Source organism: Buteo buteo, chromosome 3, assembly GCF_964188355.1.
Source record: "Buteo buteo chromosome 3, bButBut1.hap1.1, whole genome shotgun sequence".
In the NCBI taxonomy this organism is placed as follows: domain Eukaryota; kingdom Metazoa; phylum Chordata; class Aves; order Accipitriformes; family Accipitridae; genus Buteo; species Buteo buteo.
Genome location: NC_134173.1, coordinates 10,441,398 through 10,467,914, shown reverse-complemented (window position 1 = coordinate 10,467,914; position 26,517 = coordinate 10,441,398). Strand labels below are relative to the sequence as shown.

General features: G+C 42.3%; 1 long non-coding RNA gene across 2 annotated transcripts; it reads right to left on the bottom strand.

The window, feature by feature from the left end:
- Positions 1–238: 238 nt before the first annotated feature.
- On the bottom strand, positions 239–21,657 carry LOC142028882 (uncharacterized). Of its 2 annotated transcripts, none has more exons than XR_012649736.1 (2): positions 21,535–21,657; positions 239–1,351 (listed from the first exon to the last, which is right to left on the bottom strand). It is a non-coding gene; the product is annotated as an uncharacterized LOC142028882 (long non-coding RNA). The 2 variants fall into 2 exon arrangements; XR_012649737.1 differs by having other exon boundaries at positions 21,501–21,617.
- Between the last annotated feature and the right edge of the window lie 4,860 nt (positions 21,658–26,517).

Sequence of the window (26,517 nt, the reverse complement as noted above, 5' to 3'; positions counted from 1 at the left end):
TTGTAAATGAAAATACGCAAACTCTATATGATCAACTTTTCTTACTTTCGTAACTTCTGCAGAGAAGTAAGTTAGCCTCTAAACATGACAAGTTTATTTGTTCATTTATTTATTTTTAAATTCTAATTAGAGAAAGGAAAAGGGTGTCAAGAGTCTTTAGTGATTCACATTTTAACAGCCAGGTTATAATTTATTAATTCCCAACTTATAAAAATTTCACAACCTCTTTCCACAGGAGTCCAAGAGCGACTCAAATTTATTTATTGTTTCTACGTAGGGTGTCATTAAATATTTGTTATCTCCTAAAGTTTGTTGGGAAACGGGATTATTTTCCACATCAAATCACACCAATGCTAATGGGAAAAGCATTAGATGTTGACCCAGCAAATTAAACTGTAAAATATGAGCTCATTGTTATTATTACATACAAACACATTTTCCGTGCTCCTTATTAAAACCATCTTAATCAAATTCATTGTATTTTAGTCATGTTTTAAAATAATTATGCCAGAATATAAAACACATGAGTATATAAAGGGAACAAGTTCCACTTGAATATGTTCTATTTAACTTTTTTTAAAGAATTTACCAATTGGTCTCCTTTGACATTTAAATTGATCACCTACCAAGAAAAAAAACCCACACTGAGAGTTGTTTGTGCTTTTCTTAAAGCTTCCTAAGATACTGCTTCTATTATATTTTCCAACAAAACCAAAAAAAGTAATTCTGCCTATATGAAGCTCTTCTAAAGAATATTTCTGCAAATTCTCATTTCTAACTCTTTGTATTTTATTATCATTGTTTCGGTAAGAAGGACAAAAGTATCTCATCATGGGGTTCAGTGTTCTCTCCCTCCGGTGGTTACTCTCACCTGGAGAATTACTGGGGAAATTCTCCTTCTCCTCTGGTTCCTTTATGGATCTGCACTCCACAGTTTCCCACAGTGGACACTGCCCTAATTCACAGAAGTCTTACTGGGACAAGGTCATTTTTATTATTCTGAAGCGAGTAGTAGGATTCCTGATGTTGTCTGCAAAGTCCACTCGCTAGGTGGACTTCCTGTGTTCTTCCTTTATCATCATCAGTGGAGATAGAGTCAATATAGAAACTGGACTTCAGTGGATGATTCTTCTGGCCAAGCAGAGGTATTTACCGTGGGATGAGAGGGATCATGTCCTGGGTTCTGCTGATTAGCTCTGAGCTGGGTTTGAAGAGAGTCTGAGGTCCGCCTCAGATTGTGTTTGCAGATGTCACAGGTCACCCGTGAAATCAGAACACACGTTCCATGTTGCTATTGTTTTGTGTATTTGGCAAGTAGTGAGGCATTGAAGGCTTTATCTCCTCTGCCATTCTGATAAAAAAGAAAATTAAAAATTAATGACAACTAAAATGTTTTGCACTAAATAAAACTCTTAGTAATTTTGTCTTAGGAACCACAGAGCAAATGACTACAGCAGATCCAGCTGATTACTCATCCTACTCCCATTGGAAACACGGAGCTTTCCCCACATACCAATTCCTGATCCAAAGATATAAATGATTGACCCTTTATGTTAACTCACATTTGAAGAACACAAAGCCAAGAGATTGGTTTCTGTGCCTTGTGGTGCACCTCTGCATGTGAGGAAATGGACCACAGGCTAAGGAACTTCACCACACTTCCCAGTATTCAGCACACGCTGCAGCTGGCAAATTCACTAGCCACAGTGCCTCTGGCATCTTTTCACTAGAGTAAAAACACAGAGTTGGCAGTGAGCTCTGCCGTCACTATTCTGGCCACGGCGCTGGTCAGCACTGCTCTGCTCTCCCTGGTGTTGAGACGTCTCTTCATTTGCTCCTTCATTCACAATTCTACAGATGCACAAACATGTCACTTCCGAATCAGGGTGTGAACCATTTGCACTCTAACACTGTTGAACATTTATTTGCTGCATTAAAGTGGCACTCCCATTCCTTTCTCACCAAATGCTTCACAGACTTGCTAAATTTTGCTAAATTAATATATCATCTTAAAAATGTAACGTAGCTGTGAGTTCCCACTACTACTTGAAACTGATAGTTTTGCAAGCCAGACCCTTAACTGTGACAAGGTGGAGAATATGTTATGAATTTTGCGATAGATTCCAAACTGAGCTCTCAGTTCAAGGCTTGGTTCAGCAGCTGATGAGGAGACCTGTGGGGGAGCCTCATGGCGCAATGGGAGGTCCTGCCTTCCCGATGCTTGAACTCCCTGCCCGGTTCCCAAGGAAAGGCAGCGGTCACCATGTTTTTGGAGCTTTTTAAGTCAGCAAGAACTAGTAAGTTCTTCTGTAATTTTCTGTTGAGTAATTGACTTTGTTACGCTCAGAAGCTCTACACAAAGGCTGTATGCACCCACATGTGTGTATTTTCCTCTAATAAGTGCCTAACTCTTGAAGAATTAGGTGGAAATTGAATGTTAACATTTGCGGTGGAAATACCGATACAAGAAAAGGCGAGAGTCAGCACTGGACCTAGGCTAAGGAGTTGAAACATGAGGTCTCAAAAGCGGGTGTTAGGGAGCAGGTAGAGGAAACAAGCAGGGTCATTTGCCTGGACTCTGCCCACACTCCATAAAAATTCAAGTGAAAGATCCAATGTCTGGATCCTTGCACAGCAGGCTGGTGGGCATCCAAGAGGTAAAGCTAGGCCAGCTTCTGTTACGTGGGCATATTTTCACACTGTACTCATAACTGGTAGCTTTATAATCCTCTGACCTTGGTGGTAAAAGCTCCAGGAAAACCCTCTGGAATTTAGCCACATACGTTTGCTGTAGTCACAGGAGTCACTTCTGGCCTGAACACTTCCAGCCGAGGCACCGCATGATTCTCCAAGCAGAGGAACAAAGTATATCCTACTCTTACCTGAAGACCTGAGGTGTATTTAAAAATTGCACACTGATTTTGAGAAAATGCATCCAGACAGGCTGTGTAATCTCTGTCTTTGGAGTTTTTCAGAACTTGGCTGGGTGAAGCCCTGAACAACCTGCTCTAACTCTGAAGCTAGTGCTGGTCTGAGCAGGAGGTTGGACTAGAAACCTCCAAAAGTTCTTTCTAATGTAAATTTTTCTATGATTTTATGACCCTACAGAGCTCATGCATAGAAGAACCACCTATTGGCATTTAACTAAGACATTGAAAAGTACACGAATACCTGCCTTGCGACTAGCACTTGCTGTCGTGGCAGCAGCAATCTGACAAGGTATCAGAGTGCAACACCCAGATAGCCTGGCTCTTAAGAAACCTTTCCCAGAAAGGAACCTTTTACCAAGTGGTTTGAGCCGGTGTGGGGTCAGTGACCAGAAAGTCTTGCCAGGGCATGCTTCGCCTGGTGACACAGACTCCATGTGGGTCACATGTGCCGCTGGCTCGTGCCGCTGCCCTGGCCACCGTCCCTCCTTCTGTCTGTCACTCGACAGCCCTTGCGCAGCCAGCACAGGGTGTACAGGAGGGACACGCAGAGGTTTTAAAAAAAAAAAAAAGCCTCTCGTAAAAATAACTCGGGAGAGTCCTCACACCAAAGCTGGAAATAGCAGAGAAAACACCTCCCATGCTGGTTCAGAGGGTCCTGCGTGGCGCGGAGGAGCCTCTCCTCGCTAAAGCTCCCAGTTGTCAGTTTGCATTTCGACTACATTGCTGCAGGCTCCCTGAAGCTGTAACTGTTCTCTCAGAGGCACTGTACGTTTACTAGCGATATAACAAGGTGATTCAATCAGCCATTTAATGCTCGCAGTGAGTGGCGTAGGAAACAAGCATCGCCATGTGCTTAATACCGGAGATCAGCTGTTGAGGTGGAAGGAGATGGTTTAGATGTTGTGTCACAGTCAGACGAAAACAAAAGCCTGTCGGAGAAGTCCTGGGAGGGAGGAAGGGGCAGGACTAAAGCATGGGAAAGATTAATGCGAAAGGAGATGCAGAGTCTTGAACAATTTGTGTTAGTGCATTTATTGAGAAACAGCAGTATCTGCTCAAATTCAGAACCTGCTCTAAACTGGAAACAGGTGTCATCTTTGAATGGGCTGTATACAGGTTTTCTAGTTCAACATCATGGAGCCTGGGAGAAACGCTATTATTTTTTTATATCTTACATGAGAGGAGACAGAGTCGGGGGTGGGGAGTGTTGAGGAATCAGAGCAGGAGGAGTAGAAAAATTCATGTGTGGTTTACAAGGAAGAAGAATGTGGTTAAGAGGGCTTTTTTTCTTCTTTTTAACTCCATAACAGATTAGGGAGAATATTACTGGCTAAGAATTTTACCAGAGGACCTAAAGAATGCATTCCTAAGCCCAAATTTTTTTTTTTTTCTGTAGTTTCAGAAAATGTATCAAAGTGCTAGGGTATCCGATTATTCAGCCCCTGCTTTGGCATCATACAATACAAACGAGTGCCACACAGCATGGATTGAAGATTCAGAGAGAAAAAGCTGTTGGGATTTGATAGTGTTTTGGATCTCAGAGAAATCTAAAAATACCAAATACAGCCGGCACATGTGCAGTGCTTTAGCAAGCTGAACATCTGGGAGTATTCTCAAATGCTCTCCTTTTGTGTTGCTTGTTACGCTACCAGAGAGCAGCAAAGTGGAAATGAAAACTTAGCAGATTTTTGTAGTGCTTCTAAGTTCAGATACAAAGACATTAAAAACAATAATGGGAAAAATTAATATATGACAGTTTACAGCCCCCAGTTATTCTAGTCTTAGAGGACTCTTATGTGTGGTATGCTGCATCTCTCTCTAGTTTTCTGGATGAACTATTATGCTCATTGTGGAAGTATATGCACATTTAAAATGTGTACGTCGATATTTCCCTTACGGTGTGGTTTAACTGAGACTTGTGGAACGCTTTGCAAACTCAAAGTGAACTTCACATAGTGAGGTGCAAACAGTAATCATGTCACGCACCATTCAAAGACATCACTTGCATTGACACAGTACTTGCTTTTGATACAATGATGTCAATGCAAAAAGCTTCCCTGTAACTCAAAATAAATATCCAGGTCCAAAATAAAGCAGTTTTGCTATTCTATAGAAGGATTTTTGCTATAGACTTCAGTGAGGTGAGGATTTCACTCAGTCATTTGATATTTGCTCATTGATTTATATTACTCAAACTTATCTAATAAGACTATTTAAGGGAGTAACTACAATTGTATGTCTCTGGGTGTCATGCGTGCTTAACAGATAGGGGTCAAAGAGTATAGCATCTGCCCAAGGCTGTTTTCAAGTCTTAGACAAATAGCATAGTTTTGGAATCTTCTGGATCAAACAGTAACTTTCCCAGATATATACATATTAGAAGCTTTTATCAGTTAGAAAGGAATAGGATTTTGCCAGGACTGAACAGCAATAGGGACAAAGGGTGTGAAATGGCAGCAGTGAAGGCCAGAATCTGATTTAAGGGCCTGAAAGTCATCCAAAATGAAGGGGAAAAACCACCTTCTTTTTGTTATTCTTTTAATGCACTTTTCAAACTGTTCAGCCACATGACTGAGATTTAAAAAAAAATCAATATAGGGTCTATGGTAAACAACGCAATTTAAAAAAGAAAAACAAGGATTCTCTCAGCTGAGTGGATCTTTTCTTTGGACTCTGTCTTTCTGCACATCCCCAGATGGGCAGTTGGTGCTATCTCCTGGAAAATAAACACTTATGGAAATAATACTCAGAGGGCAGATCAGCACAATACCCCCAAGTTCACACTGTGTTGGTCTGTAAGTAAACACAGAGCTATGGAGAAGGCCAACCAAAGAACTTCTGAATAGTCTCTGCTATATACTTCTTTCAAAAATGAAACATCTTCAAATTTCAGAGGGACGAAGACAAGGTAGGAACATGAAAGAGGATCCTGTTTATCAAGGGCTTTGGCTTCCATATGGCCAAAAGGTATTGTAAGAAATGCCATCATCTTGTAAGGTGAAAACAAACTATCTTGGACAAAAACATATCAGTGAATACTGACCACATAAACTGACTTGACAAGACCTTTGCTGACTTACAGAGAAATCCCTAAGTTACAGAGAAATCATATACTAAAGATATAACTTAAAAGATATATTCATTCCACAACAACATCTTCTACAAGCTTACAGACTAGGTAAAACTCCTGTCATCCTCCAGTGATGTGTGCTCTGCTTTTGCAGGCTGGCCTGCTTACACAGTCACTGAGACAGAAAGATAGAGGAGGCAAGGGGATAGGAGTACCCATGTCCATGTAACAAGGCAGATTTTGTATTAGAAGTGAATGCATGCGCATATTTTTATGTAAACTAATAAGAATCAGCAGGAAATTTGCACAGACCCTGTGAGCCATCACTTAGAGAAATACAGAATAGAATCATAGAATTGTTTAGGTTGGAAAAGACCTTTAGGATCATCAAGTTCAACCGTTAACCTAACACTGCCAAGTCTGCCATTAAACCATGTCCCTAAGCAACACATCTACAGATCTTTAAAATACCTCCAGGGATGGTGACTCAACCACTTCCCTGGGCAGCCTGTTCCAATGCTTAATAACTCTTTCAGTGAAGAAATTTTTCCTAATATCCAATTTAAACCTCCCCTGGCACAACTTGAGGCCATTTCCTCTTCTCCTATCACTTGTTACTTGGGAAAAGAGACCAGCAGCCACCTCGCTACAACCTCCTTTCAGGTAGTTGTAGAGAGCGATAAGGTCTCCCTTCAGCCTCCTTTTCTCCAGACTAAACAACCCGAGTTCCCTCAGCCGCTCCCCATAAGACTTGTGCTCCAGGCCCCTCACCAGCTTCGTTGCCCTTCTCTGGACACGCTCCAGCAACTCAATGTCTGTCTTGGAGTGAGGGCCCAAAACTGAACACAGGACTCGAGGTGCGGCCTCACCCGTGCCGAGTACAGCGGGACGATCACCTCCCTGGTCCTGCTGGCCACACTATTTCTTTTACAAGCCAGGATGCTGTTGGCCTTCTTGCCCACCTGGGCACACTGCCGGCTCATATCCAGCCGGCTGTCGACCAACACCCCCAGGTCCTTTTCTGCCGGGCAGCTTTCCAGCCCCTCTTCCCCAAGCCTGTCGTGCTGCGTGGGGTTGTTGTGACCCAAGTGACCCAAGGACCTGACACTTGGCCTTGTTGAACCTCATACAATTGGCCTCGGCCCATCGACCCAGCCTGTCCAGATCCCTCTGTAGAGCCTTCTACCCTTAAAGAGATCAACACTCCCACCCAACTTGGTGTCATCTGCAAACTTACTGAGGGTGCACTCGATCCCCTCATCCAGATCATTGATAAAGATATTAAACAGAATTGGCCCCAAAACTGAGCCCTGGGGAACACCACTTGTGACTGGCCACCAACTGGATTGAACTCCATTCACCACCACTCTTTGGGCCCAGCCATCCAGCCAGTGTTTTACCCAGTGAAGAGTATGCCTGTCCAAGCCATGAGTAGCTAGTTTCTCCAGGAGAATGCTGTGGGAAATGGTGTCAAAGGCTTTAATAAAGTCTAACTACACAACAATCACAGCCTTTCCCTCATCCACTAAGTGGGTCATCTGGTCACAGGAGGAGATCAGGTTAGTCAAGCACAACCTGCCTTTCATAAACCCATGCTGACTGGGCCTGATCACCTCATTGTCCTGTATGTGCTACATGATGGTACTCAAGATGATCTGCTCCATAACCTTACCTGGCACCGAGGTCAGACTGACAGGCCTGTAGTTCCCCGGATCCTCCTTCTGGCCTTCCTTGTAGGTGGGTGTCACATTTGCTAACCTCCAGTCAACTGGACCTCCCCAGTTAGCCAAGACTGCTGATAGATGATGGAAAGTGGCTTGGTGAGAACTTCCACCAGCTCCCTCAGTACCCTTGGGTGGATCCCATCCAGCCCCATGGACTTCTGTGTGTCTACGTGGTGTAGCAGGTCGCTAACCATTTCCCCTTGGATTATGGGGGCTTTATTCTGCTCCCCTTCCCTGTCTTCCAGCTCAGGGGGTTGGGTACCTGGAGAACAATCGGTCTCACTATTAAAGACTGAGACGAAGAAGACATTAAGTACCTCAGCCTTTTCCTCAGCCTTTGTCACTATGTTTCCCCCTGCATCCAATAAAGGATGGAGATTCTCCTTAGCCCTCCTTTTGTTGTTAATGTATTTACAGAAACATATTTTATTCTCTTTTACCACAGTAGCCAGATTAAGTCCTAGCTAGGCTTTGGCCCTTCTAATTTTCTCCCTGCATAACCTCACGACGTCTTTGTAGTCCTCCTGAGTTGCCTGCCCCTTCTTCCAAAGGTCATAAACTCTCTTTCTTTTCTGAGTTCCAGCCAAAGCTCTCTGTTCAGCCAGGCCGCTCTTCTTCCCCGCCAGCTTGTCTTTCAGCACATGGGGACAGCCTGCTCCTGCACCTTTGAGATTTCCTTCTTGAAGAATGTCCAGCCTTCCTGGACTCCTTTGCCCTTCGGGACTGCCTCCCAAGGGACTCTGTCAACCAGGCTCCTAAACAGGCCAAAGTCTGCCCTCCAGAAATCCAAGGTAGCAGTTCTGCTGACACCCCTCCTTACTTCTCCAAGCATTGAAAACTCTATCATTTAATGATTGCTATGCCCAAAATAACCTCCAACCATGACATCACCCGCAAGTCCTTCTCTGTTCACGAACAACAGGTCCAGCGGGGCACCTTCCCTAGTTGGCTCACTCACCAGCTGTGTCAGGAAGTTTTCTTCCACACACTCCAGGAACCTCCTAGAGTGTTCCCTCTCTGCTGTATTGTATTGCCAGCAGACATCTGGTAAGTTGAAGTCCGCCACGAGAACAAGGGCTAGCGATTGTGAGACCTCCCAGCTGCTTATAGAATATTTCATCTGTCACTTCATCCTGGTTAGGTGGTCTGTAACAGACTCCCACCATGGTATCTGCTTTGTTGGCCTTCTGCCTGATTCTTACCCATAAACACTCAACCCTGTCATCACCATCATTAAGCTCTAGACAATCAAAACACTCCCTAACATACAGGGCTACCCCAGCACCTCTCCTTCCTTGCCTATCCCTTCTGAAGAGTTTATAGCCATCTGTTGCAGCACGCCAGTTGTGTGAGTCATCCCACCATGTTTCCAACTATATCGTAATTTTCCTGCTGCACAATGGCTTCCAGCTCCTCCTGTTTGCTGCCCGTGCTGCGTGCATTGGTGTAGATGCACTTCAGTTGGGCTGTTGATCCTGCTACCTTTCTGGGGGAAGAACCCCTAATTCCTATGTGACTGTTCTGAGGTGCTCCCATGGTTTCTAACACATAACCTTTGCATCTTTGCTGCCGCATGGATGTCCATCCCCTGCCTACACTGAGACGGCAGACCGAAGGACCTCACTAGCACACTGTCCCTCAAACATTGGTGTGCTGCGCCCAGGTTTATCTCTAGCGAAACTGGGTTTATCCCTTTCCCCCTTCAAATTGAATATGTTGATTAGAATATAGTAACTCACAAAGACAATACTTCTTGAAGCTCAAGTGTTTTATAATATCAGTTTATGGTTTCGCAAACATTGAGCTAAGCAGGCAGGGGCCCTGAGCAGTTGTGTAGGCTAGTACACCCAGCCCCACAACATGGGAGACCACTGGCTGAACACATTCCTTGGCTAAGGGAGCTTCTCTGCAGACCTGTATCAATCTTTATAACTATTTTAATAATCTAAATTTAGCTGGGATGGACTTTCCAGCAGTATTTGCCTCCGATCTATTTAAGTTAAGAATTTTAATTGGGTAGTCATCAAACAGTAACTGCTTAGAAAAGTCACTAATTGTTTCTGTATGTTCATCCTTAACATGGTGCCTATGGGCACCATTTACAACAGTCATTGTATGCCACAGCCACCACCAGCTATCAAACTCAGACTCTGTGAATCAAAACCACTGAATTCCTCCCACCGTCAAAAATGAGGAGGCTCTGCAAAGCTGTTAGGACCAGCCACAAAGCATACATTGGGTATTGCATCCTCACACACAAAATGGCGGCCAGGGAGTTACAGTTTTGCTTTCTCAGTCCCCTTTCCCTAAAATCAAAATAGAAATAAACAAATAACCTTTTCCTTCCTTACCCTTCTGCCCCCAGTAAAGACACCAAAATGGGATCAGTGCAAAACTAAGCAATAAATGAAACGGAGTATTTGGGGGGGACCAGGTCTTCCGTGTCCAGATCATCTTTAAAACCTCAATAGGGAGAGTTACAGGCAGGCTGCAAAAGCTAAAGAATGGCCAGATCACAGGATTTGTAATTAGAGTGAGTACATGGTGCTTCCTCGCCGAAAAAAAAAAAGAAAGATGAGCAGCTGTCTCAGCAATATTAGAGTCAGCGAGGACTCCCAATGAAATCAGATACTCGTCTGCAGAGAAAGTGAGTACCATACATCCATCAAGCAGGCATGTGTCACAGCTAGTTGAAGAGAAATGGCTTCTAGAAAGTTAAGCTTCCTCTGAAACCTCAGCACATCTATTAATAAGGGAGAATGAAAAGAAGGCTAGAAAATAAACTAGAAATACAAGCAGTAGTCACCTGAGGCTGCACATGATTAACTTCACTAAAGCACATTACATGCCTCTACAAGGAGAAAAATTCAGAGAAATACTTTATTGCATTAGATAATGGTAAAAATAAACTGGTGCAGCTTACATACCCATGTGTAACAATTTCAAGACTCAGACAATTATTTGGGACCTGACTCTGGTTTTACACCAGTTTTACGTTGGTATAACTGCATTTATATTGGGATAAGTTTCAATAGAGTAATTGCACACATCCATCAATTTAAACAGACAGAGATGCTCCCAAGCTTTTGTCTAAGTTCTGAAAAAATACTAGGGCTTGTCTGAAGAACTAAGAGTTCCAAATTTTATCCTGCACCGTGCAAATATTATTTTACTGTTGCAAAGCAATGTATTCAAGATGGTCAGTAAAGGAGCCTGGGAGCCAGAATAATAAGCAACACAGTTTTCAATAGATGCTGACCTGAGAGGTCTCAGAGACAGGGAAATTCACACAATCGGGTCTTTTCTCTCTCTGCTCTGCTGCTAGCACTACGCCTCATATCTATTCTGCACAGCAGACCAGCTTCGCTCTCACTCCAGGACCCCATCTGCCAGATGTAACTGGTCACTGCCATATCGGCAGCTATCCCTCGGAGACAGTAGCGTCGACACGTACCTTCCCCCGGCACATCCCAGCTGAGACCTGCTGTTATCACCGCTCGGCGAGCGCAGACCTTCCTTCTTGCCTCACACGCTCTTTCTCGGCCCGTTTACTAAGGTCTCATCACCATTTCGAGCTATGACTCGGAGGTCTCCTTTGCTGCCACCCAAGTGGGTCCCATAATGTGCCGACAGCCGCATCCACCTCGCGGACTCGCAGAGAGGGTGCGAGGGGCAGAGGTGCTAAGAAGTACTTTGCGACCGATGTGCTGGGTTTCCTTTGAAGCCAAGTGAAGGGGCCAGCAGTGAGCAGCAAAGATGGAAACATCAACCCTCTTTTTTTTTAACCACAGAGAACTTTTATTGTGTCTGTGTTTCCATAATGTTTCTAAACACTATTATGACCTGAAAGTGAAACAGAATTAAGTTGAATCAAATTTAAAGTGCTTTAAAAAGAGGTAATTGGCAAAGCAGACTAACAATATTACGTGCCTGCAAGACGAGGTGCTTTTATTTCTCCTCAGTGGGGAACCAGACTTCCATGCTGTACCGTGCCTCTTTCTTCCTCTTGCAGGCAGGAGAACAAGAGAAGTAATAGCATCAGGCAAATGTTATTCTTCCTTTGCCTTGGAACAGGCACCGCTTCCCAGGCAAGTGAAATTGGTACCGTTCTGTGACAGTCAGATAGCAATTAATCTGCACTCCCTCCACAGCTAGATCCAATGGGGCTTCCATCTGTCCACCCTAAAATGCACGGCGGGCTGGGATCCACGGGGAGATAAGCCGTTCTTGCTATTCCTTCTCATGCAGACGGCATTGCTGCAAAGCCTCGTGCAGCAAAGAGGCTGAATGGGCCATTGTAGCCCAGCCCTGCCCTTCTCCGTCCTGGGAAAGGAGGACTTTGTCAGCAGGACTATGCCGAAGGGCTTGGCACGCTCTCCCTTTCGGTTGCATAATGCAACTGTTTAGAAACTGATGCAGGGGCATAAGCTGGGCCCGAAGGCAGAAAACTGCCCACAGCTATGGCTGGGATAGACAGCACGTGTCCTGCGTGCAAACCCTTCCACCCGAAACACAGATGACAACAGACTAAAACACCAGCACACGAACATACAAAAAAACCTCACTAACAATTTATATCCTCCCTGAGGATGTCCAAGACCTGAAATTAAAGATTTACAACATAATAAAACTACTGTACCTCCGGAAGAGAGAGTCAGCATGGCCATCTTGGGTCTGAGGACAGGTGAATCTCCTTGCAGGTTAGCCATGGGAAAGCTCAGCTTTTCACCAAAACCAGCAGCCTAGGGCTCCTCTGCAGCTGCCGAGGACCGCGCAGCAGCACTGTGGGGTGACCCATCTCAGATGGACCACTTCTGCGAGGGTCGGGTGTCACCCTTCTGGAGGTGACCTTCTCTCACTTGCCATTGACTGGTTCAGGTTCTGGTTCAGATCAGATATCTGGTTTTCCATGGCTCTGGCTAGGGGAGATGGATCCTTTCCCTTCTTCCGCTTGAATCCAAGCTTCTACAGTGAACTTTCTTTTCTCTCACTGCTAGTTTTTGACCAGATCAGCATTTTTGGGCTCAATTTGATAAGCTGACATGGCTTAGCAGCAGAATTTTTGCAGGGCTTCTTATTAGTAGTTCTTATAAATGGGATGAATTAATTATATGGTATAAATTTACACTGCATGTCACAAATTTTAGGCTTTTGTGTTTCCAGCAGAGCAAACATTCTGAATTTCCCAGGCAAACAGCTCTCTTCTAACTCACAGGTCCACCCATGTAATCCACCCAGCCCTGGCAGCAGGCATAGCGTGCCCTCTGTTACAACACCCCAAAGCAGCAGAATTTTTCTGTTAACACAATGCAACAATTTCATTTCTAATGATCTCATAAGGCTATGCTCTAATTGAATTTTTGATTTCTTTTATAGTATTCAATCCTGCAAGCTGCTAAGCTGTACACTTAAAGAAGCTGCAAGATGAGCTTATAAAGTTTTCTACATTTGCCTGTTTTGTTTATAAAAAGAGTGTATAATGACATATGTTCTTTGAACCAGCTCTTAGCAATTAAAGTTGTTTGCTAATAAAAGTTTGTTGGTTTCATAATAGAAACAGAAATGTGTAACTGGGCTATACAAGCAAACTTAAACTCCTACTTCAGGCTGATCGTTTGTGTTCTTCACTTCATCTCTAATACATTGCAGAATATTTTACAAAAAATACTTTACACTATGAAGCTACAAAAGAATGCTATTAATATTTAATTAATAACTAGAAGACTCATTACACAGTCCCAGATTTTGTAAATTCATCTGTATAAAATGTCATAAACATATCACATAGGCAAGGTAGCACGTCTATGATGATAGGCTTGCTTACAGGAATGATTTTTGACAATAAAAGAACTTACTGCAGCGCTGGCTTTCTCAGTATGGTACTCTTGCAAAATAAAACGGACCTCAGGAATGCTGAATTTTAACCTACAAGACAAAGCCAGGCTGAGAAGACAGTGTCAAGTGAGAAGTTTGTAAAGAAAATCCAACTGAAAGAAAAGGCTTTTAGCGAGACTGCAGTGAAGGGATACACCTACATACATCAACCAAGTGAGGATTTGTTCCTTTGTCCAATAAAAAGAGGGCATATTGCAAAAGCACACTGCATAATCAGCTGAAGGAAATGCACTAGTTTGTTTTCTGTTTGACGAATAATTAACATGCAGTTAATTAAGAGGAAAAATGTATGCTAATGTATTCAATAGTGAAGTTTTTAGCTACTCCTATATATGTTTTAGCAATTGAATGTGTGCAAAATAACTTATTTTGCAGGAAATGGGTACTAGTTGAAAACATCAGCTGTGCTTAAATATAATGCCCATTGTGTGTTATCATTTCATGACTAGAGAGAACTTGTAGTTGCAGAAAACGTATTACAAAAACTCCATATCCTTCTGCACCAAATTACATAAAAGTGAGCAGAATCCAATTGAAATTCAATTAAAAATGAGATAAAGCAGAAGCATAGACCTCGCTTATATATGGGACTTCCTCCAGCTTCATCCTTTGCATTGTCAAAACTCAAACAGACGGAGCAGAAGGAGTGCATTCAGTTCTGAAACTGAAGCCAGAACAACAAGCAGAAGATCCAGGCAATCTGCTGTGTTCCTCACAAGGAGAATTTACAAATAGTGGGAATGTTTTTAATTGTCCGTCTCTCACAAAAAGAAAGGAAAATAGCTTAATGGCAACACAAACTTTTAAAGTCAGACACATCTAGGAGTATTGTGTTAATACTCCGCGTACAAACAACAGGTGTAAAAATTCAAGCACCAAAAACTAACATACTGTAAAATCAGGAGGGGAAAAAACAGGAAAATCAAACAGAGAGAAATACTGGGGCAGATTTACTTCTGTAAGTAGCCATAGACCCCTTGAGCGATATGGTACGAAATGTTTTCTTAGAAGTTACTGAAGCTGAGTCCATCAGCCCTTCTTGTTCCCCTTTCTTCCCTACCCCTCCAGGATAGACGCTACCACAGGTTTATTCGTGGCCTGTGAAAATACTATCCACATGATATGTGTTGTTTATAGACATTTGAATTGCAACCTGGACACACGCTTTTAGTTCACGTATTTCAACAGGCAACTGTGAAACTCATTGTCTTTCTAAGTAGGTGGGCTAGGCCCTGAAGCTTTCTATAATCTGAAGATCAGCAGTCTACGGTGCCTACAAAATGTCCTCCCTCCCCTTCTGGCAATCAGTGCAATTTCCCTTCTTACTAGGTATAACCCAACGATCCCAATGCAACACTGTCTACGGGGGCAGGATAGGTTTCTACCATTTGCAAATACGTTGGGTTTTGCAGCTACGCTCAGAACAATCCTCCATATAGTAAGCAGGCTCCAAGGTGCTCCACAGCATCAGAAACGGTGGGTAGGCACTGACTGAATTTTGATACGACTGTGGCACTTGCCAAGGAATGGGGAAACAAACTTTTCCCCAAACCCTATTCTGGACATTTATTTTGTCACAGCTATGTTCACGTACAATCCATGTGATTCACGTATATGCTTTGGCGTGGGGCAGAGCATATGCAGCTAGTACACACGTGACCTTTTGTGCCTAAGCAAATGCATATTGAAAAGGGAGCAACTATAAAACCTATATATTCAAATGTGAATATTATAATATCGTCTTCATAATTATCATTCCCCTTGCTAGTTTCCAAGATGCTCTGGGAGGATCAAAACACAGCTGCTTCCCTACTGAGAATTTTCACACTTATACCAGCCCCAGGTTTGTTTCCGTCCTGGCCAACAGACGGCTTGGAGCTGCTGGTCCCTGGGCATGGCAGAGCTACGACTGTTGACTGTTACTTTCGAAAGAAGGCTAAAAACTGACAGGCTGTTTGAATACAACTAAGGAGGAAAAAGGAAAAGGACTTTGCTCAATCCAAATGATGGTCTTGCAAATCTTGACTGTTTTCCTTTAAGCCAACTCCAACTAGCAATTTTTTTCCTCGTTTCTACAAGAACATCAGCATTTGAAACACCAGTGTGGGCTTAAGGAGAAAATGGATTTTCACCATATGAACTGTATGCATAATTTCCAGATAGGAAATGGCATGTTACTTTATTCACATACATTCACATTCATTTATTCACATGAAAAATAGTTCATATTCTCAGCTATGATTGACATAAGGTACGAAGAGGATTTCTTCTGTAAAAAAAGCAAACAAATTACGAGAAGCAGGAAGCAATAAGGTTGTTTATTAACACTCTTCTATCTTCACCCTTCTGCCCACCCCATCACCCATGAAATGGCATTCCAAATCCTTGACACAAAATGATAATATATAATATCAACCATACGTTCTCTGCCATTCCCATCTGAACCTCCAGCACTGCAAATGTAGTCATCTTCTTTCCACAGCGGGAAATAGCAAACATTCATACTTGTGCATTACCTTTATTTGGCACTCAAACCCCTGTGAAGTAGAAATTTTGCCATTTAACACAATCCCAGCCTCACAAAATACAGCCTTTCGAAAGATAAAGAAAAGCCTACAGTCTCTGAACAGATTCAAGACACTTTACTAGCATTCTTGCAAGGCTTCTGTTTGATTTGCATGATTATTCAGGTGATGGAGGTTAACTACCTTGAGCAATGGGAGGAAATCAGACTATCATCTTACATGCACAAATATGCATAGATTGAGGTTTTTTAATTCATTTCCTGGAAGATTATTGGCAATGCCTATAGTAACGCCTATTTTGCTAATTTTAGCTTTTATTATAATCATCTCCAGGAAACAGCAACATTCCCAGAGATATTCCTTGAGCAGAAAAGAAACTACAGTTACGGAATACATTTCTTGTTGCAAATTATTTACCTGAGGCAAAAATGTTTATCAACGTTTCTAATTTGGTGGCACAGTACAAGCTCCTGTAACATGGTGAGCTCAACAATTAAGTGGTTGCACTGTTTGATGTTTAAAAAAACCCATCATACAAGCAGTGCTGAATGCAAGGGTGGTTTTTAGCCATTTACATCAAGGGACACCATCACGCTCATTTTTAAGTTCTGGCACCGAATTAAACAAGACTGATTTTTTTCCCATGGTTTGGGTCAGAGATCAGGAAAAAGAAGTTTAATGAAAAATTTAGTCAAAGTAGAATTCAGTTGTATGTCACAAAGATCTCAAAGTTTTTAAAGAACCGCAGGTAACTTCAAAGATTATTGGACAGCTGTGCTGGACTCAGAAGGTGTAAATTCCCTATCACAGCACGGCACGGGGAGGAGGAGCGATATCTGACTCTCCAAGGTTCAGTAAATGTGGAGCAATTGTAATTAATCTTAAGTGACTCGTGATGCAGTATCACTGTAGCACAGGATGGATGACAGGGAGGTATTCCCAGGAGAGAGAAGTGAGTAATTTGGTGCCTTCTGGAAAGTGTTCAGAGACATAAGAGAGAAGTCTGACTTAGCAAATGTCATGGTGCATATAGAATGACTAGAGGTGAGCCAACGTCCTGCCGGTGACACCGAGGGCAGGATTCCCTCCTGCCTGTTTACTAGCGATAGACACAAAGCACTTTCCCTGATCCGCCAGTTAGGGAAAAATCCTCCCCGACCGGCATTATCCCCTTCCTCTTTGTTTTATAGATTTTAAAATAAACATCTCAAATGAGCAAAGAAGTGTTCACATATTTCCGGAGATTGCAAGAAAGCTTGCAAGGGTCTGTGCCAGGTGAGTCATTTCTGTACAGATGCTTATGGCACAGAGGACTTGCGTGGTACATCCTCAAAGATGAAGCTTCCCAAAGGGATGCAGAGAACAAAGATGAGATGGAGGGAGTGGGAAGGGGCAGGGAAGCCCCTGGACTCCCGAGCTGTGTGCAACAGGCAGTCTAGAATACAGGTGGCCCAAAAGGAAAGCCATCGAGAAGCACTCCCTGAGGGACGTCGGTGCAGACTGTGCCTGCACAGCTCAGCACCGCCTGGAAGCAGCCTGAGGTTGAAATGGCAGTCAGGGGGTCTTGTCCTGCACTGTGAGAAACTGGGATTAAGTTCTGGTGGGGATTTGGTGATTCATTTCCCCAGAAGATTTTCATTTAATACCAACAGAATATTTTTTTTTTCTTTTTTTTAGAGGTAAATGTGTGATGCTTGGTAGAACTTAATTAATTAAAGTTGGCCAGAAGCCAGACCATCTTGGTCTGTGATTGTTTCTGCTTTTATTAGCTGAGGAACATTGGACTGCTTCAATACTTCCACGGGGAGCACTGACACACATGCCAGGTGCTCAGGGAGGTGCCGTTTGCAAGAGGGCTCTTCCCCGTGAGTCTGAAAGGGATCATGAAAAGATTGAGTAGCATGGGGAATCGCTGAGCCGCTGGGCGTATCCCCTTTCAGAAGAAATGCTATCTATTATTTACAGTCCTCATAGGCATGCTAGCTGTTTAACCGCATGGATGAGAGAGACCTGGTCCTGCCTTTGAACAGCTTTGAAAGTAAATTATGACACGGTACAATATGATAAGATACAATATGATACGGTACAATACGATACGATATGATACAATAGCAAGAGAGAGTGGGTTTACGAAGGAAGGGCAGGGAGAAATCAACAAGATGCTCTGTCATTCGTGATAAATATATATGTGTGTAATTGTGTGTATACAAATATATATATATGTTTGATCTATACATAATTTATACAGAGAGATACGTTATTTAGCTGTTTAACTTCCACTTCCTTTCCCAGAAGCTGTTTGTGCGTTTGTAAGTGTGGTTTTCGTGTTTTCTGGTGGCAGGCCCGTATTACATGTGAAGAAGCGTCTTTTCTAGCTCAGAAAGCAACATTCCTCCTTCTGAAGTCAGCGTCCTTAAATTCAGGGCCTGCTCATGGTGATCTCTCACCCAGAAGTTTTAGGTTACTGATGTCGCCTCTCATGTGCTTGTGGCAGCTGTCACAATCAGCCACAAAAGTACCTGTATTCCAGCAACATCAGAGGCGATTTAAGTCAAATCACCAAAACCAATTAAAACAAATAACTAAGCATACCAAAGAATGCACTCAGCCTAAGATGCTCTAGTAGACCAAAGCATCTGTGCACCCAGCTGTTTGGTGTACAAAGCAGATGTGACAAGATATTTGGATCTGGTGCTGTTTATGTATCGGGAGATTTGGGCTGGATGGATTCACAGGCTATAACAAATGTCCTCATTTATCCTCACTTGTTCCTATGCTATAGCCTATTCCAGGGGATAGACATGTGGCATTCAGAGAACCCTACATATCAGGGACACTGAAATCTAGTATATTTGCTGAGAGGTCTCTATAAAAGCCAGCTCAGAGAATAAAAGCTCTTTGTGAAGCTTCTAATTCTTGAAAATGAATTTTTTAAGTCTTATTGAGAGCATGTTTAGTAATATGGGATATAACAAAATTATTCTTGGAGTTCTTACACAATTCTTATTTAACAAAATTCCCACAAGCTTATATACTAATGTGTTCTGACTCATGGGATTATATAGTGTGGATCTTCTAATATTTGGGATTTCAATTCAAGTGCTGATTTTGGAGTCAAATGCTTTGTGAGAATCTCATTCTGCCCTCAACCTCTTACCCCCAGAGTTTCTATCTCTTCTGGTTGCAGAGAAAAGCCTGAAAACATAACCCATATTAAGTCTCAAACACCAGACGGCAAACAGAAATACACAACATTTATTTATTTTATTTTTTTTTTTAATCTCCTGATTTTTAGCACTTAGAGTTGGCAATATTGCAACTGGAATTTGGTTTGAATGAAGACTGAGGGCTGAATGCCAACTTGCTCGCTCGCTCTCTGAAGAAAAGCAATGCCTGGAAATGCCTGGAAACGAAGGGCCTGATTCACAACTTCCTTCCAGGCAGCTCATGCTGCCTTACCCTGCCTATAAGCCTAGATCCAAATACTCATGCATATTCCAAACTAGGTCCAAATCCAAATAGTACAAATAGTCTCTTTCTTTAGAATGTGCTAACCTCAGGTCCAAAATGCTTTCATTTCTGTCATATGTGAAATCTGGATCCATTTTAAATAAGGCCATCTCTACTTAAAACCCATCTCTAAAACCTCTGAAACAGAGTACATAGAATAAACTGAGGATGTCTTCTAAAAAATAATGGTTTTCCCCTGTTGTGTCTCCTGCAAGTGTTGCCGTGAGTAATATGGTGCAGCAACAACTGAAAAAGCACTGCTTATTCCCTCCCAGTAAAATGGCTTCTGAATTCACATGCCTGGACTGCAGTGCTTCCTCAAAGCCACCAAACACTGGAATTCAATAGAAAAAGAAAACCTGGTTCTACTAATTTCAAAAATTTCAGGAATTTTAGTGAATGTAGATGTTATCTACCAAAAATTTCCAGTCTTTTGGTGTGTCTACCAATAATTTCATCTCCTCTTTTTGGACCAAAAGAGGTTAATTTGTTGATTTCTTTTTAACTAATAAGAGATTATTTGAGGGTGGGGGGAGCCTTACATCTCCCCCACACCACCCCAAATCCTCTGTGTATCCAGATACAGCAGAGCACCAAGGATGAATTCTGTGTGTGCACATTCCTGTACTGCCAGCAACATTCCTTACACTGCTCAAACAGCACAGGCTTACAGCTTAGAAAGGTATGTAGTACCTGTCTGCTTTCAGGTCTATGGCTCAGTTTTGGGGCTCTGGGCCTCAATGTGCTCTGGTCAGCTACAATGAACATTTTGAACAGTACAAACTATTGTAGAAATAATTTCATATTAAGAGTTAACATGAAACACTCTTTTTACAACAAAGGATGTTGTTGACAAGGTGACAAGTTTGATCAGTCACATGAAATGGAACCGGTGCTACAGGTTTTGAGTATTGTCTCCTGACAACTCATGCATTAAGCCACAATATACTCATATATAGATTTAGCGCATTCAAGAATCAATGGGAAAGGCAGTACATCATCTGCTCTGAAGGCTCAAGTTTGATCGCTGCGATCCATAAGCATTGTCCTGGTGCTCCCCTCCGTAATGAATAACATAGCAGTGTCTGGGACCGCTCGCCATGCCTCAGAAAGGCTCTTCAGCGTAGCAACAGGTAAATAATTCCACTTTGTCCTGATGTGGTGCGTTTCCCAGGGCAATCCCCTCCACCACTCCTGCAGCATGCTCTCGCACACAGGCAACGCACGAGGAGGGACAGAAGCTGCCCACCGCGGTTCTCAGAACTGTCTCGCTCATCGACTTTCACTGGCAAGCACAAGGTTTCTGCAGGAGAAGTGTATTATCTCACCTGCTAGGGTCTTGTGTCACTGAAATACTTTCCATCAAAGGGAAACCTCTGCAAAGCAGCAGAGCACAGGGGCTGGCTGTTGGCTTAAACTTTTGTAATACTTAACCCTTTTCCTCCCCTCCACAGTAGTTCTTCAGATGAAAAAGGTTCCCTTTGCTTTTGGTAAGCCTCCTCCTGCCACAGTCTAGTGCAAATGCCTAGAAAAATACTGTAGAAAATCAGATATATTGGCAGCAGGCTGCATAGGCTTTCTTATGAGTCTATCTTTTAGTAACCTGCCTGCCATTTGTGGCCACAGAGTAAGTCTTGTACTACTATAAATAACAAAGTTTGCTGCTGTTTTATGGAGAGAGACAGAAAATTGTAGCAGACAGAGCAGTGAGAGGATGTTACCAAAGCTTTCTGAACCCCAGAGACTCCATCACGCCCACCCTTCCCCTTATGGGGAACCGACAGGAAAAGAACCATTCGTATACGCATAAACATATCTTATCTTTGCATGCACTACAAAAACTTGCCTGGACACTGCAGTAAAAACATTGGAGAAAGTACCTTTGTAGGAGATGGCTGAAAATTATGGCAGTGCAGCTGAAGCACAGTTATTGCTACTCGTAACTTGTGACAGCAAACAAAAATGGCTCTGTTAATGAGCCATGATTTTGATATACTCGTTCCTTATCGGTGTGAGGTAACTGACGGATTTACCTTGAAAATATAGATGAGCTCACCTCTGCTCCTGATACGTACGGCTACTGGCTGCGTGTCACTGGTGAGCCATGTGCATATCACATGCCTGTGGCATGACAAAGGGAAGACGGGTTCTGCCTCCAAAAGGATGTTTATATATGTTCTTTCTTGTACAATTTTAGCTGTCACGTGGCAGTGGCTATCAGAGGCATTACACACAGGATGGAATGTTTGTAGTTACGCTCCTATCAAAGGGCCGGAAGTGATAACAAAAATATTAAATGGTGATCCCTCAGCTCCATAAGTAACGTCAGTAGGTAACCTTGCTACTGTGCCCCGCCAGCGTGAACCATGCCCAGAGCAAGAGACTCACACAGAAACTGCACACTGTGCTGGCCTGGGGTGACCCTTAGGTCCCAAATGCATTTTATTCTCTAATGGTAAATCTAAGGCCTAGCAGGAACTGAGGGGGACTGGCAAAGACAAGTTTTTTACAAGACAGCTTATAATCAAAGGTACACAGTTATGGGTGGTTTTTTTTTTCAGGCATGCTGCCCTTTCCCTAGCTTTTAGTTTCAGTCTGTAGTTTCTAAACCACCAAAAAATCTGCATCAGCTAGTGGTAGAAACATGATTTCACATAGAAAGAATCCCACATAGGGTAATATCATCAGGATTACATGTTTTTAAATAAAAGCATCTAAAGGCAGGTATGTGGATTCATTCATGTTTAGTCACCTAACTAAATGGATTAACCTATAGAGCATTAAGCATGTGCAGTTCTCACTGACTCTCTCAACACCTGTCCATGACTTAGTGGAGATTTCACTGCCCAGCTTTGGAAGCACATATGTGAAAACAGCAGTTTTGATTTTAAAACCCAGATCTCGCTTTACAGACAACCAGAAAGTTATTTTTAAGAAAATGAAAACATTCACTGTAGTGGGGAAACAAGCAGCACTGGAAAAATTAGTAACAGGAAAATGTAAAAGATTTAGTTCTGTTGTGATCAGCACACAGAAATCTTGACTCGTGTGAAGCTTATTCAGTCTCTCTGATGTTGAAATCAGTCTGAAAAGGGAATTAGCGTTAAGAGTAGGAAGTACAGAGAGATTAAAAAAAAAAACCTGTAAGCTTTCCAAAACATTTCAAACTTAAAATCCGCTTCTAGGAGGTTCCATTTCAGCTTTCTTCCTTAACTTAGCTTCCTGCTAAAACTTTCCAGTTAAGCATGCTGACAGCAAAGCATTGAAGGATTGCTCCCTAACTTCACTCCTTTCTAGGAATTCATTCTTTGGTGCAAACAAAGATGTTGCTATGTGTGCAGAGAATAACCTACAAAAGCATGTGGGTATCTCAAAATCCTGGGCATATGATGATGGCAATACCAAATGAATCAGGCGTCCTGAGTCAGCATGCTGAATGCGTGTGTCTACCCTCTGTAAAGAGCAATTCCCTTAGGTCAAGTTGAGGGCACTAGAGCAATGCAGGGAAACCCATACAGAAAACGCTGTATACGGGCCCCAACTTACAGACCTGATTTATGGCTGCAGCACAGTATGTTCCAGCATTTTCAGGGGACTTTTACGCTGAAAAGCCAAACTAATTATCTGAAAATAACATCTGTTGCATTCAAGTTCCAAAGCATGCACCTATTAACAAGAAGGATCAGAAAAGCACTGATTATTTACACATCATCTATTTTAACTACCTGGTAGCAGTACTGGAATCATAATAATTTCCTGATCCCTGTGTCCCTCATCACAAAACAAGAACTCGTCGCTCCTTCAGGAGACACCAGAATAATTAACATACCTTTGAAACATCTTCACCTTTAACAAATGCAGTGGGACTAAGAACACAGCTTTGTGACTGGATCACGAGATAAAAGATGCCAGCCATTAAAAAGCAGGTTTGCCAAATCTACCGCTGAGTTGCTTATTCTTTGCTTATCTGTGTATCTGCTGTTGTGCAAAAGAGCTTTCAAGAACTGGCCCGAAGAAGCATTCTCATTCTTTCTTCCCATAAAAAAGCAGACCTGGCACAGGCACAGTAAATAAAAATAACAAGCATATGATGCCCAAGATGCATGTGAACATTAAGTGACGTTGGCAGCCCCCGCAAATAGAACTCTGGTTAAAAATAGCCTTTGTCTAAATGTGGAAAGTGAGTAAATATAGTAGCAGTTTCAGCTTACTATAGAGGCTTACAGGCTCCAAGTAACAGAGCTTATTATAGAGCATGTGCGTCAGCGAAGGGGAGAAAAGGGAGAAAAGAAAGACGACGCAGTCTGCAATTAGTATCTACAATGAGACATAAATTAACTTTTCCCCTCGTTATTTTTCTTGTTGTTTAAAGAATGGACAAAGGAAGGAGCACTTGTGAATTGTTACAGTGCTAAAGAGAAAAAAAGCTGCGATTGAGGAGACAGCTGAAACTAGCACCGAAAAGCAACACAGGGAGCTTTCTGCACAAAGCTGGTTGCACAGAAAATGAGACGTAAAAAGAGACGACAGGACAGATTTTTATCTCAGTCTCTCTGAGACAAATAAGGAGTACAGTAACCTGGCCGGAGGGAGCTCTCCTGGATTTACATGCACTCATTTGACTGAACATAAGCCAGTGAGCCAACTTTTGAGTTGACTGAAAAGAAAGCGACATCAGTGCTTTCCTCTGCCTCTAGTCACTCCCCACTTTCAAGGAAATCTCATGAGTTTCCGGCGATTGCAGGACTTGCTTCACTGAATCAGTATGTCTGCTTTACCTCATGTTTCACTTCATAAACAATTTGCAATGTCGTTGGAGCTGGGAAAGCCCACAAACAAAATCTGTGGGATCTCTTACACCTGAGGAAGAGTACCTGCTGCAGAACGCAGGTACACACTAAGTAACATCCTTAGGACTTTGTCTCCAAGCGTGACACTGCAGGCAGGGCATCCTTCAATATTTTTCACATTCTCTTTCAGTTGAATTGACAAAAGGGAGAGAAATAGTCCCTGTTTTGTGTCTCTGATCTTCTCAAATCAGAGGTGAGGGTGGGAAAGATCCTTCTTATTTCTTTCAATGCTCAATTCAATGAAAGCAAAACTCCCCCAGACTCCAAGTCCTCCCCTCATTCACACAGAAAAGGACACTTTTCATGGGGCTCAGTGTGCTTCTGCTTCTGTACAGGGTTTCTTACCTTCTACCTTTGCATTGAGAAGAATGGGGTGACAGTGTATAAACAGAAAAATAAATGTTTGGGAGTGTTAGATGAGATGCAGTATGATATGAAAGTTGTGGCCGGCTAAGAGTTGTCAGCAAAGTTGCCTTATTCAAATAGCATGGTAAATAAATGCTTTAAATTCCTAAGTAGAGCCTAAATTAGCTTTTGGCATAGTGCATCACTGTAACAAGTTAATTTTGCAGCTCCAAGGAATAGCCGTATATGGTTCACTTAAGTAATCACGCTAAACGAATGTTTAAGTGCAAACCATTTGCTAAATGCAAAGCAAGAACCATATATAAACTCTTACACAACTACATAACACAGCAATGCTGGCTGGTTTCCAAAATTCTGGTTTATGTACAAATTAGATCTGCTAACTCCAACCAACACCTGAGCCAAAAAGGAGCTACCTGGAAAATACTAGCATGGCTGTTTAGATTAATAATTTAGCATTTGTCCTGGTCTGTCTTCCTCACATGCAAGAGGCCTTTCTCTTTTTTTTCTTTTCTGTTTTTTTCCTCATTTCCAGTACGACAAAGAATAGTTTTGGCAATGTCCTTTACTTTCATTGTTTTGCTAAGAAAGAAGAAATAAGAAAGGAAGGAAAAGAGAAAACCGATATGCCAAAAGTTTCATTAGTTATCTCAAAAGAAATTCAACCTCCTCCTAGTCTAGTGCATCACTGTTCTAGTATTTGTGCTGTTTCTCTGGTATTCTTGTCTTACAGCCATCAGGGGCCGCACAAAATGTATTCAGGAAAGGCAATTACAACATAAGCTGTGTAAGCTTAATACTGATTGCTTCTCCCCCCCTCTCCTCCCTGTGTCCTCCACCACCTATAAATATGGCAAGTTAAACTATTAGGGATAACTGAAAAAGTTCAGACAGACATGCCTATGTCTATTAGTCATCATTCATGCATTGTACCAAAATAACATGCAATAGATGCCGTCTTGTTTCTTGCTAGGGAGTGCTGTTGAGTTCCTGCATTCACAATAAATCTGTTTGGAAGACTGCCCTTAAAGAGTTGCCATGGTGATTATTTTGGTATCACAAAGTAGAAGAAGCTAAAGTACTTACTAGCCGTATCCAAAATCTTGTCTTTGGGAGGAGAAAAAAAAGAAATCAGCAGATGGCATTTGTCAGAAATTCAACATTCTGATTATTACTGGGGTTGTGTTTTTGGAGGAGTTCTGGGGTTTGAGGTTTTCTGGCCAGAAGAGGGAGAATGAATGGGGTGAGGGGAAGGGAATAGAAAAAAAGAAAGTCAGTATATCTGAAATCCCTTTAGCTTGTACCATTACAACAGTTTAGGAATAGTTCTTTAAAAAAGTAGGTGTTAAGTAACGAAAACCTTCAAAAGAGTCTCCTTCCAGACTATTTACTAAATACTTAACATACTGTAACACGAACAAGGGGAAATTGTTATCTCCTTGTGAAAACATCACAGACTTCCAAACAGTTAATTATAGCTTCCTTCTACACCTTTCTTATGATGGAATCATAATGGGAATCATAACTCTCACATAACAGGAATGTGAGAAATGTCCCAAAGAAATCCAGATATCAGTCTTTCTACTCGGCATAGTACAAGTGCAGGAATGTGGCACCTCAAATTGGGCTGTATATTTGGTGTGAATG